The sequence below is a fragment of the Octopus sinensis genome, linkage group LG1 (assembly GCF_006345805.1).
Source record: "Octopus sinensis linkage group LG1, ASM634580v1, whole genome shotgun sequence".
In the NCBI taxonomy this organism is placed as follows: domain Eukaryota; kingdom Metazoa; phylum Mollusca; class Cephalopoda; order Octopoda; family Octopodidae; genus Octopus; species Octopus sinensis.
The window spans coordinates 27015896-27030895 of record NC_042997.1 but is presented as its reverse complement, the minus strand read 5'-3'; the positions used below and the strand labels follow the sequence as shown (position 1 = coordinate 27030895).

The 15000-nt window shown below is 35.2% G+C and overlaps 1 protein-coding gene across 6 annotated transcripts in view; it reads right to left on the bottom strand.

Annotated features, from left to right (window-relative positions):
* The window catches only part of LOC115213509 (TWiK family of potassium channels protein 18-like), a 402881-nt gene that overhangs the window by 36889 nt on the left and 350992 nt on the right, over positions 1 to 15000 (bottom strand). The window lies entirely within an intron of this gene.

Sequence of the window (15000 nt, the reverse complement as noted above, 5' to 3'; positions counted from 1 at the left end):
TGTAGGGCATGAGCTAAAAATCTGATAGATTTAAATTTCCATCTTGGCGTAAGCGATAAAATAATTGTTGTTTTTCTGAAGTTGGTATGACCAATTGTACCGAAAAAAGATTGAAATAGCTAATCTAAACTGCAGTCTATGTATGGACCTGTAATTAAAATGTTCCCTTTACAGGCTTCTGGTTCCGATATTAGTTTGGAGAATATTAGGAAAGTGCCTTTTACCATCAATATATAGAGAAACCTAATGAGTGAAATTAAGCGGATGAAGACCACGCAAAACTCCATTGGTTTGGACTTCGAAATTTCGCCTCCTCGTTTTACTCGGGTGATGGATCTAATCTTCTGTAAAAGCTATACAATGCAGCTGCTAAGTTGCCCTTATTTACTGCCAGAGACACGGGAAAAGTTTTGTTTAACTTTTCGTAATAAAACGAAATTACTGAATGATTAAATTGTTGTTTGTTCCTTCTCTAGCCATACCTGGGTCATAAGGGCCGGTTTCTCGATTTCAATGGCGTATAGGTTCCCCCACCTGGACGGGACGCCAGTGAGCTGCCAGATGCACGAGGAAAGAATGAGAGAAAGTCGTGGCGGAAGTGTCAATAGTAGTTCGCCATTACCGTCTGCCAGACCCGCGTGGAGCTTAGGTGTTTCGCTCATAAACACACACATTGCCCGGTCTGAGATTCGAACCTACGATCGCAAGTTCGCTGCTCTAACCACTAGGCCATGTGCCTCAACGAATATATTAATTCATAAAATAATTAATACTTTAGCTTTCAAACTTGGCGAAAAACGGTCAGTTATCTGTTGTAAAAATATCACTTTATTTTTCAATAATGGCTTCAAATCGCACAGTACATTTCTTTGGTAATGTAGCATTATAAAGGGTATCAGCGGGGAAATTTCAATCCATTTCATTACAGTTACTTTACTAATACTTAAAAAATCGATATCATCTTACTTTCGTAAACCTCAGCACATTGAAACCAGTATGATGCACAAGTCACCGGAAAGCTCATAATGATCCTTAGATGTAAGGATAGCATCTATAACCACGGGATTCCTGCTGGCCAGACAGTCAACAAAGAGTACTTTCTTGGGGCTTTGAGGGAGTTTCAGAAGAGATTTAGTCACAAAAAGCTAGAGCACTTCCATTCGAGTCGGTGGCGCCTACACCAGGACAATGTATCAGTTCCCAAACCATCCAGGGAACCAACTACGTGACAGAGACGCACATCACAATTGTCCCTCGGTCTCCCTACAGTCCAGATCTTGCTCCATGTGACACCCTGACGTTTTGAACATATTGAGAAGATGAAGGAGACTGTAACAAGGGTCGTGGACACCTTCATTTTGGAAGACTTCCATGGAGTCTTCACGAAGAGACAGTCTGTGATCTTTTGAAATTAATAAATATCTCTCCTGTACAGATTCAAAACTTCTGGAATTCACCTTGTATACGATTGAAAGCTACATTCGGTTTATATTCTTAAAGAATGAGAAAATAGTATCTACTTACAACAGCTGAAAATATGCCCAGTGGACCTAATATTTTTATTGCTAAAACTGAAATACTAATGTGTTTTCCGACATTTTCGTCTTTAAAAAGTCGTTCATGCATAACTTATTCTAAATGTTATTGTCAATCAGATACTTTGTGGGGCGAGTAAATTTCCCTTCCCTTGATAGAATTTAATATAATTATAAGTGATAATGAGTAGACAAGAAATATTAATCATTCAAAACTTCGTTTAGAACAACAACATTAGATGTGAAGAAGCCTTTATATTAATATAAAGCAAAAATTATGAATTTTGATGGATTTCTTACTACATCATTTTTTAAGCGTATCTCAGTGAAATGTACTTCTAACGTATGCGTTGCTATTAATTGCTATTCAGAGATTTCCAAGCTACCAAGGGAAAAAAATCACATATTTTCCTAAGATGATTATACATTTATCATTTGTTATTACTTTATAACTTGGAAATGAAGAGACTTTAGATCAAAATGCCGACAGGCCTGTTAATTGGAAATTCGTTTTATATTGCTTCATTGACAAAGCTGTAATTTTATCCCAGTCAGAATATCGCTCTCTCTGCCTGTGTGGCTGTCTGCCTGTGGGGCTGTCGACGTCTGTCTGTATGTATGTATGTATGTCTTCCTCTGTGTGTACATATATATATATATATATATATATATATATATATATATATATATATATATAAGCAAATCTCAGACATAACCTTCACTGCCTCAGACAACATGGCAGCAATAAATGATGTCAAATACTATTCTGCTGTAGGCCCTGATAGATTCTCCGCTAGTCTCCTGAAGTAGTATAGACACCACCCTGCAATCCTTCTGACCAACCTCTGGAGAAATTCTTTTACTTAGGTTATATACCGAAACAGCTATCCTGGTCTGTCATCCCGGTTTTCAAAGAGGGATACAGGTACCTCGCAGTCAAATATCGCCCAATCTCACTCACCTCCCACATCATTAAAGTGTTTGAAAGAGTGGTAAGATCAAGGATAGTTGGCTTCCTGGAGATCCACAAACTCCTAAATGCAAATCAGCATGGCTTTCGCTGTGACAGGGACTGTCTAACACAGCTCTTACACCACATTGAGGATATAATTAAAGCCTTGGGAACAGATTCGAAATTTGATGTCATATATCTTGACTTCAGTAAAGCATTCGACAGGGTTGACCATAATATCTTGCTCTCAATATTGGCAAGTATTGGAATCCGTGGAAAACTTCTACACTGGATTGAGTATTTCTTGGCGAATAGAACACATGTTGTGTTCGATGGAGTCCACTCAAGCCCAGCAAATGCCATTAGTGGTATCCCTCAGGAGACTGTCTTGAGCCCGCTCCTCATTATAATCTGCATAAACGACGTTCCCAGTATTGTAAATCACTACAAAGGGAAAATATTTGCTGATGACACTAAACTCCAGCAAATCATCAACGAAGAAGATGCCCGAAGTCAACTCCAGTCTGATCTATATGCTGTGAGTCAATGGGCAGACAAAAACAAAATACAACTAAACGAGGGAAAATTTGAGCTGATGCATTTTCGAAGAAAGACTACACTAAAACACCAATACTCTCTTCCTTCAGGGGAACCGCTCACAGCATCTAATAATATCTGAGATCTAGGTGTAATTGTTAATAACAATTTCTACTTTTAATCTCTATTTTATATATATTTTAAAGTTATTTTAAAGTTTATATTAATTCTTTAATTTTTCTTTTTATTCTTCCATAATTTTTCTTAAGATTGCGGATTGTAAATTCCTTGAATTTCTCACCAACACCTTAATTCAGTGCTACTCAAAGCATTGGTTGCGAACAGGTACCGGTTCGCGAGCCATCAGCTGCCAGTACGCGGCGAGTTTCCAAAAAAGAAAGAAACATTATAGGTTACAAAATAAATATAAGATTAAAAAATTGTCAACATTTATTATATTCATTATATATATTATTTCCTGTATAAATTAGTATTACTAAGAAATATTACCGGTCCCTGGCACATTGGAAAAAAAATGACGGTACGACACATTAGATAGTTTGAGAAACACTGCCTTATTTGATATGAAACAACACGTCTTTATTTTTATTGACAAACTTTTATCTAGTCTCGGTCTTACAAACATTGTATATGCAGGAAAAGCGAAAACTTTTGCGTATACTTGGAGATGAACTGTTGGTGTAACCAATATATTCTGATAATTTAACTTAATGATTTAACGTTCTTCATTTGCATTGATTTGTGCTTGCCTAATAGTCTTGTATAATGCCGAGCAGGCATATTAATGTAACCATGTAAGCATAAACTGTTACTATACGAGAAGGCTGTCAAACGGCTGTAATCCTAAGGTTGTTAAGTGGTTCAATAAATATATTCACCATTCATATTTTTTATGGCTTATATATATAACATGGTTTTATCTGTTTGGGTTATTGTGTTAAGACCACTGAGAATAAAGTAGTCGTAAAATTAGCACAGTGTAAGAAAATATTTTAGAAAACGATGACAGCAATAAACGGCCGTCCATTCTCGTTCTAGAGTCCTCTTGAGAATATATATTTTTCTTAGTGCTGCTCATTATATTCCTATATCCTGAGTAAGGTGTATTAACAGGAATGATAAAAGACGGCAATACTATTGATAGTGATCGCAGTAGTGAAATACAATAAAAAATACGACACAGGATTATAAAAATATCTACAATATAAGCAAAATCAAGAGGGAAACGAATATAAAAATAAGAGAAACATGAGACTAAAATATTGCAAATGGATAGATAAATGATTGGCAAAATAGATAGGATAGCAGACGATAGCAGACGATAGTACACTTAAGGGTATTAAAATAGAAATACACTTAAAATATGCAGATAAATAAAGGGAAGAACGTGGACTGGAAAGTGCTTGAACTTGGGCTGCAGAAGTACACGAACGTTTTCATGCACACACATGCATACGTACACAAAGCACACTACCACACACACATACATACACACATATGTACAAATATACATAGATATATTCACATCAAGCATGATTATTACAGATAGATACTTGCTTATACATACATGCACTAGTGCGTTCCGTCTGCGCGTTGTGCCATTTGATTTTCGAATCCAAACCTAGAAGAAAGTACTGATGTGCATGTTCTTCAAATTGTCGATACAATCTCTTGACCGCAGCCCCTCACAACATTATGAACATTTTCCGGTTCAAATCACAGATTATCAGAACAAACACTAGCACTGACTACTTCCCAATACCAACACCAGCGCACACACTAGCTCTGACCAGTTCCCAGCACCTACAGCACCTACACCATCATCCACACACCTACCCATGCACACACGCACACGTCAAAGTTACCAGCCCCCTTCCACACGAACATGCACGCTCTCACATACACACACACGCGCACCTTAGTTTTGGGATCACCATTACTTTATTATCTCCACTTCTTCCTAACCTCTCCTGTGTGACCCCTCTGTCCTGCATTCGCCAGGATAGATCGCTAGTCACTAAACCTTTTCTATTTTCTCTCTGTTAATTTCAGTTTTCCTTTCTGTGGAAGAGCGTAGGGTCGAAACGTAAAAGACTTTCTCACTTTCCGAGCGTTAAACTAATACACCTGTTTGTTGTTTACACACTCATCTGCGTCTTTTATTTTTTCGTAAATTCTCACAATATATATATATATATAATATATATATATATATATAGAGAGAGAGAGAGAGAGAGAGAGGAGAGAGAGAGAGAGAGAGACAGACAGACAGAGAGAGAGAGTCTCAGATGAACCTACCTCGCGGCAGGAGGCGCAAATGATGGCAGCGACATCACACTCCCTTATTGACCAAATGCCACATATCAGACGAGTCTTTCAATAATAACAGTGTACATTATTTACTTTATCTACATTATTTACATTATTTACATTCGACGGATATTTCTCCTCATCTTGTTTGTTGCATGTGTTCGCGCGCGTGCGTGAACACATGCAACACACACACACATATATATGTATAGGATAGGCTTTTCTCGATTTCCATCTCCCAAATCAATTCAGAAGGCTTTGGTCAACCGAGGTTTATATTAGAAGACATATGCCCAAGGTAATACATGGTGGGCTTGAGCCCGGAACCTTGTGGTACGGAAGAAAACTTCTTACCACTCAGGCACGCATCAGTCTTTTTTGTAAGATATGCTTGACATTGAATGTGTACGCGGTGAAATAAAGAAAAATAATCATATAAAGAACTCTATTTATGTGGTATCAGAACATCTCCTGGGCATCTTATCACGCAAAATAAAAATGTCAGAAGAAGCACACTCTAAGAATATGAAAACGTTTTCCTCTCTCTATTTTCTCCTCTTCCTTTTTTCTCCCTTTTTTCCCTCTATTTTTTCTCTCCATGTTCTCTCTATTTTCTTTTCTTCCTTATTTTTCTTCCATTCTTTCTATTTTCCTTCCTATATTTACAAGAAGAATGAACCCATTAATTCATTGATTATCTAACAGACTATTAATAACCTGAAAATAATTAAAAGCCTATTTCATTTCATAATGTTATTATCATATTAAAATTACAACATATTACTCTTTTTATTCTTTTACACTTTTACTTGTTTCAGTCATTTGACTGCGGCCATGCTGGAGCACCGCCTTTAATCGAGCAACTCGACCCCGGGACTTATTCTTTTGTAAGCCCAGTACTTATTCTATCGGTCTCTTTCGCCGAACCGCCAAGTAACGGGGACATAAACACACCAGCATCGGTTGTCAAGCAATGCTAGGGGACAAACACATACACATAAACACACACACGCACACATATATACATATATACATATATACGACGGGCTTCTTTCAGTTTCCGTCTACCAAATCCACTCACAATGCTTTGGTCGGCCCGAGGCTATAGTAGAAGACACTTGCCCAAGGTGCCACGCAGTGGGACTGAACCCGGAACCATGGGGTTGGTAGACAAGCTACTTACCACACAGCCACTCCTGCGCCTATATTGTTTTAAATTGATGAATAAAATTTTCTGTTTTTAGACGTGAATGTGTAGAAGCTATGAAAAATATGAAGGGCGTTTTAGCATGGTGTCAATGGAGGTAAACAATAATTGGTTATACAGCAGCATGTTTATTGATGCTAAATTACATAGCAGGGAGTGGCGGTCATTTTGGTACAATTGTTATCGCACTCGAATAATATTAGAAAGTCACGTGGTGATCTTGTTCCTATTTTCTCACATAGTGTTATACATGTGTATATACTATGATTTGTCTTATTGCACTAGCATATACTTACACAAACACACACACACACACACACACACACACACACACACACACACACACACACACACATATATATACATGTATACAGATATTTATGAAAGCATATATATACAGGGTGCGGTGAATAAACTGACGTCTAAAAATGAAAATATCACTGATTTTAACAGATATATATACCAAAATTATATTAAAAATACCTTGAAATACTAGAGTAAGTTTATACAATAAAATCGCCATTGGCTTCAATCACAGCCTCCAAACGACTTCAGAATCTCCTGAAACTCTTATGGACGCTCTTGTTTATGTGGGTGAATGCTGCCCTAATACTTGGCTTCAGTTCATCTTTGATATTACGGGGAATTTTGTTGGTCTCTAACATAACTGTACCCCACACATAATAACAAAGGGGGTTAGAGTATGGAGTGATAGGTGGCCTGATGTTAGGGATAATGCAGTCGCAGAAATTGTCTAACAGCCATGACTGGGTTCTCCTGCTTGTGTGGAATGGTGCAGAGTCCTGTTTCCAGACATAGGGTCTTCCAGAAGCCACCCGCTTGACCCAGGCAGCAGCACTATAGAGGCATATATATATGTGTGTGTGTGTGTGTGTGTGTGTGTGTGTGTGTGTGTGTGCGTACCTATCAATCTATCTATATCTCTCTTTCTATATATATACATACATATATATATAATACGTGTGTTTGTGTGTATGTATGTATCAATGCATGTGTGTATCTATACTTCTCCATATACCACGAGGAAGGGACCATAACCGCAAAAATATTGAAATATAATTAATAGCTCCAACAGTTCTAAATTTTTTCTTTCGTTTATTTTGTAATTCATCCCGCATGATTTCGGACATATATTGTATTTACATAATGCAATATCATACAAATGCTTCATCGTAACTATTCTATTGTAATCTATCTATCTATCTATCTATCTATCTATCTATTTACTCTCTCGCAAACTCTCCACCCCAACAAAAGAATAGAGTAGTGAATAAAGATAGGCCGTATGTTCTGTAGGTACACCTACACCTTCATCTGGAACTAAGGGTACATCCACAATAAATACAAGCATACCCATGTGCATATACGCGAATATATATATACATACATACATACATACATACATACATACATACATACATACATACATACATACATACATATATATATATATATATACACAACGACCTCGAACCCACAAGTGTGAACAAGAGAAACAGAAAGGCAGAAACAAGGAAAATGCCACTTATATTTGAACACGATACAAATATTCCTTTAAAAAACATTTCCTTTAGTTTTTCAAAATTTAATCATTAAATCGTTACAGTTGAAAAGGTCTCAAAATGACTGAACCCGGTACTGAAATGTTGTTTATAAAATTAATTTAGCATTTTCTATTTTGACTTATTTTTTCATATATATATATATATATATATATATATATATATATATATATATATATACCGGAGTAAACACATAAATGTGAAACAAGGTGGAAAAAAGAGTACTCAAATACCAGTGGTAGAGTAATATGCTTTATTTAAAGCAGCAGAAAATTCAACAAAACCTGTTACTCTGAGTTTCCCGTTGCCGTTCGTCGGCCGTTCTAGCAAAAGCAGTCCGACGAACGGCAACGGGAAACTCAGAGTAACAGGTTTTGTTGAATTTTCTGCTGCTAGGCGAGCAACAGATATCGAGTTAGTTCAGAGCTAGGGTTCAAGCGCAATTTCCAACTCGGCACATATTGTAATTTTTCATTAGCTTCCTTTATTTCCCATCGTATTGCCACAAACTTTTTTATGAATACATGAGGTAATGCATGCATATAGTGTGTGTGTGTACGTGCGTGGGTGTAGGGTATGTATTTTCAACTATGCATGTTTTTCAATTGCTGTTCACCTAATTGTGGCTGTATTGACGTTTGGTGATGTTGTAATACCGACTTTGTTCCTATAACTGCCCTTGCCTAGTTAGGTTTGGGCATGAAGGGATGAGGCATGTGAGAAATGTGTGGTCTACAAATACTACCAAATGTAACTACTCACGTATTTGTACATACATACATACATACATGTATATATATATATATATATATATATATATATATATTTATATATAAATATAAATATATATATATATATATATATAATATATATATTTATATATATATATAATATATATATATATTATATATAATATATATATATAATATATATTTATATAAATATATATATATGTATATATATATATGTATATATATATATTTATATATATATATATATATATATATTTATATATATATATATATAATATATATTTATATAAATATAATATATATGTATATATATATATGTATATATATATATTTATATATATATGTATATATATATATATATATATATATATATATATATAAATATATATACCCATATATATACCATATATATATACCCATATATTGCACACACACACACACACACATATATATATATATATATATATATATATATATATATATATATGTATACTGACACATTCAAATATATATGCGTGTGGTTGTATGCTTACGTGAACGGGTGAGTGAGCGCGCGCGTATTACATATTGTCTGTCTATGATTTACTGCCTTCATCAATTGTCCTTTGAGAACGTGTGTTGATTTCCGCTTCTTTCACCAATACCACTCCCTCCAGAGACCCATTGATGCTACAAGTGATTGTCTGTGTTATTTTTTAATCCAACTGTTGCTGTATTTCATTAATTATGCAGCTACCACAACAAAACCGGGTACAACGGTAACAATTCAACCATAAATAACTGCTCATTGGATTTTTTATTTAGTTGCTCTATTAACTGCTCTGCCTCGCACACGTTCCAAACATATACTTTAAATATTTTCTGCATTTCATTTCCTGAATGATTATTCTTATATGCTTCCTAAGCTCAATGTCAGCCTAAAAAGACATTGGGATTCTAGCTAGAACCCATTATCTCACACCACTATTGAAGCACCGTACACTATCCACCTCTTGCCTCATAGGGTTGTTATAATCCTCCAAGTGTTCTTCGTTTTATAATCCTACTCTAGATTGTTCTCGCAAAATATTGATATCTCATCAGTTTATGATAGTTTTTTTTATTCTATTCATCAAATCATAATATTCCATTATATCGAATTGTTGATTTGTTATTTCAATAAAGTTTGTTATTTCAATAAGGCGGCGAGCTGGCAGACACGTTAGCGCGCCGGGCGAAATGCTTAGCGGTATTTCGTCTGTCGTTACGTTCTGAGTTCAAATTCCGCCGAGGTCGATTTAGCCTTTCATCCTTTCGTGGTCGATAAATAAAGTACCAGTTTCGCACTGGGGTCGATGTAATCGACTTAATCCCTTTGTCTGTCCTTGTTTGTCCCATCTATGTTTAGCCCCTTGTGGGCAATAAAGAAATATATATTTCAATAAAGTTTGAGCATTTGATCGTTACATTCAAATTTACCTGTGCCGTATGATAGCCTTACTCTCTCAATTCTTTTGTTCTCATGGTGTGCTTTCGCTCTCGCTTTGTATATAATAGGGTACAACTTCATATTGAGTCTAGATTCACTGGAGTATCTGTCTTGCAGGTTTAGATTATCCACAAGGTGACTTAGTATCTGGTTGTATTACCATATGTTATTTGCAAGTGTTGATAAGCATTCAACTAGAATACTTTCAAACAATACATAACTTCAGCGTCGAAGATAACCTTTCGTGTAAATCCAGACCAACCGTCTAATACTGGCCGTTAATAGAAGCACAAATTAAAACGGTTATAGATTAATCATATAATGCTTGGACCCATTTTTCACATCTTGATCTATGATAGTTTCATTTATATAGTTGTCTCCAATGCTACTCATGTGCAATGTCTTCTTTCAGTCCAGTAAGATGAGTTGCTTTAGTCACAATATTTTGCCAGCTTTTGTTAGTCATTTGATAATTATTTGTTTCGTAACCTTTGCATTTCATGCGATTTGTTATATACCTAGGCATTGATTTGCTCTATTTCCAGAATGCTTCTGTCACTTAAACAGATATTCTCACGCTCTCTTTTTATCTGTTAACTCTACGGTGTTATATAGAAAACCGTAGCGTAATGTGGCATTGAGGTTTTGCTATTTTTGCATATTCTCTGAGCTATGCTAAGGACTGCAGTACATTTGCATTAGTGCTATGATGCCCAAACTCTGTAAAGCGTTATGGGAGACAAATACACTTTGAGAGGTACTTGCTAGCATTTTATATTAACCCCGATCTTATTAACGATAATCAGTGTACTTGGAATGGTCACAAGAACATCAACAACAGATCATGTTGAACCGCCCCACTTCAATTTGCCTAAGTAGACCACAATTGCAAAAATTCGTGTCTGTATCAATTTATATTCAATTTGAATTCTCATTTTGGCATTTTTTAAGAGCACTAAAGTCATTCAGCTGCCTCTCGCTGATCATTGGAACTAGTTCATCACCAATTTTAAAGCAAAAACCCTTTAAATAGTCCCTGCTTTATGGACATATTGCGGCATGATTTTGCCATGTGTATGTAGTCGACATTACATGAATATCTCGTTCAGCAGGTAAGGTGAGATGCTAGTTACTCATTATTATTATTTCACACAACGTTAACTATATACATACACACCACTCAATATCAAATGCAGAACCGCCACGAAAAGAAGTGGCGAAATTATATACCCATGATGAAGCTCCTAAAGTATGAAAACTCTAAGGTATGAAACTTGAACGTAAATTTATGGTGATCCTAGATACTGTATAAAAAATTACCTCACACATCCTGGAATTACAATATATAAATAAAAAAAAAACAAACATGCCAAGATTAGATTTATATGATTATAAAACAAAAAGAAAAATATATAAAAGAAAAGAAAATTCATAGGAAAGCTAAAAACTAAAAGTGTAGAGTGACTATATACTTATATTTCAATTTCTGAGAAATATTACCTGAAAAATCAATTAGCCGTATTAATGACATTTACAATCCCTCACGTCTAAGGCTGAATTTGAAATTATACATCAGAAGATCACTTTACATCTCATAGCTGATTAGACTATATTCATAGAAATCATTTCTTACTAGCAAGAGTCAAAAATTGGTCTGGAGAAAAAAAATTGCTTTGTTGCGTAACGATATGGAACTGCTATATATTATATGAATAATTACGATTTTAATACAACCAACTGTATATCTGAGCTTTTATGCTTTTTACGTGACGTTTAAAATTATGCAAATTGGTTTGCACGCTAAATGTATTGTACTAGAAGGGAAAGTAAATGATTGGCTACATCTACCGTGACGAAATAATACCAAATTATTTCTTATATAACAATCGCACTGTGCATCTTACCTGACAACAACATATATAATGGACAAGATATTAAATATGTTTCCACATGAAAAATATACAGACACACGTACATATCAACGCATACACTGACAACCAATACAAAAAAAAAAATATGTGTGTGTGTGAGTGTTTATATACACACACATCTCACTCACACAAACACATGAACACAGCCACACAGACAGGCACACATGATTTAATATGACTGGAAAATATTTTCTATCGATTTAATACCATCGAGATTTGATAGTTAAGTTCAGTAGAATTGAATACTATATTTCCTGTATACTGTAGGACAATTTATATTGAAATAACTACCATTAATATAACATCGAAATGTATTATGGCTTTTCAATAGTTATCTTATATCGGCATTTTTCAATTTTTCATCACTCAGATATTATATAATACTCAGACTACAATTGATTATTAAAAAGATAAAAAGATAAAAAAATAAAAACAAACAAATGATACTACTGAAATTTTTCTTGAAAGCTCACGATATGGCATTTGGCTTTAAAATGCCAACATGAAAACAATAAATAGCAACTTCTATATTGTCATTTTCACACGTTCATATGACAGCATCGTTTTAACCTCAATATACTCTGGCTGAAATGAGAAAATGCAGTTGATAGTGTTGCGATATTTTTGTAGGGTTCAATGAGTATATGTTATTGCTATAGTTAGTATTAAGATTATATCACGGGAAATAACTCTATGTTAGTGATTTTGCATAGTTCATGCAAACAATTAAAATATTTAGTATTAAATATCTCCTAGAAAAAAGGGCGGGGGAAATAATTAAGCATATAATTGAAAATGTTCCATAATTATGGCCATATGTTACAGAGGTTTGTGAATATGTGCTGTTGTTGTTTTTGTTTTTGTTGTTTTTCCCGCTATTGTTGTATATTCCTAGATTAGCACTGATCGAACAAATGTAATAACAAAGGGATCTCCGGCGTACACAGGAGTACATTATCCAATGTGTCTTTTCCATATTGAAGTCAGTGGTTTGTGATAAAAGAGTGATATCTCATGTGCTGAAAACGCCTATATTAACGATAGAAACGTACTCGTTGACTTGTGTGTAAGAATATAAATTACTTGCGTTAGATCACACTAATATTTCCCAGTCAGTCTAATCATTTTATAAAGTACTGCTGTGACGTTACACTTTATCATACCATTTTAATAAACATGTCTAGTAGAACTTAGTAGGAAAGTGCAATTTGTGATCGTGCTCACACAGTGATTAATTGCATTGAATAGGCTGTGACAATTTTATACTGCAACGAATAACAGAAAATAGAAAAATGCCACTACAGATACATACGTGGAGGCGCAATAGTCCAGTTGTAAGAGCAGCGGACTCGCGGTTTCCATTCCCAGACCGGACGTTGAGTGTGTTTCTTGAGAGAACATACCTAAAGCTCCACGACCCTCCGGCAGGGGGTGGTGGCGACCCCTGTTGTACTCTTTCGCCCCAACTTTCTCTCACTCTTTCTTCCTGTTTCTTGCGATGGTCTGGCGTCCCGTCCAGCTGGGGGGGGGAACACATGCGCCAAAGAAACCGGGAAACCGGTCCCATGAGCCTGGTTAGGCTTGAAAAGGCGCATAAATAAAAAAAAAATACACATACATACATGCATACATAGAAAAAATGACACGCATAAACACTCACACAGATATACATGCATGCATAAATACACACAAATACATATAGTCTTGCATACATAAGTGTGTGCACACGCGCGCGTGTGTGTGTGTGAGAGAGAGAGAGAGAATAGAGAGGGAGTTCGTTTTTCAACGATTATCTTCCGTCTCAGTTATTGTTTTGTACTCTTGTTCTGAACACCGCTACATATATTCTATGTGAATGAGATCATTTAAGTGTAAAACAATACTTGTATAATATGTATCTTGCAGGCTTTAACAATTCCTCCAAAATTTAATAACTCTTACGTAAATAATCAATAATATATGTTCAGTATAGAATATTGAAGATATCGAAGATAATCATCTATACTTCCAGGCGTGCAACTCTTGGTAATTATCGAGTTGAATAATGCTTAGTATTTCATACTTTTATGAAGAATCGCGTTTGTAGACTTTGAAATTCATTTCATTATACCGGTGAAATAATATAAGGTTGTCCCAAAAGTTCGTAGAAAGTCTTGGAAAATAATCGTCTCTATTTTGAGGAATAATTTTTGTTGTTTTTGTTAGTACTTGGCGAGTAAAAATTCAATTTTCGCAAGTGTTTACGAACTTATAGGACAACCTAATAAATTGTTTTAGTATACTGCAAGTAGCAATTGCTCTTTACTTTCACCATGCATTTAAAAAAGAAACTACTGCATTTATTAGTAAAACGTTTCTTCTCCTATCCATCATTTTTTACTTTCCCAACTGAAATTAAAGTGCAATAGACAATGTTTTATGCAACATATCTGTGAGGGAGCAATCTCTCAACTAATTCGATCTGAAATATACTATATAAATATCATGTTTAGGAGCTGTAATCTCCTGTTAAAACCGAATCTCCTGTACAATTACGAATCTTTCTCTATATAAACGGCAGTTTGTCTGTGCGTGTTTCTGTGTGTCTGTTTGCTTGTACCCTCACCCTGACCACGGCTTTCAACCGATTCTGATGAAACTTGACACACACATAGCCCAATGTCATAATTCAAAACTAACGCAGCGAAAATTTTGAAAAGTTCCC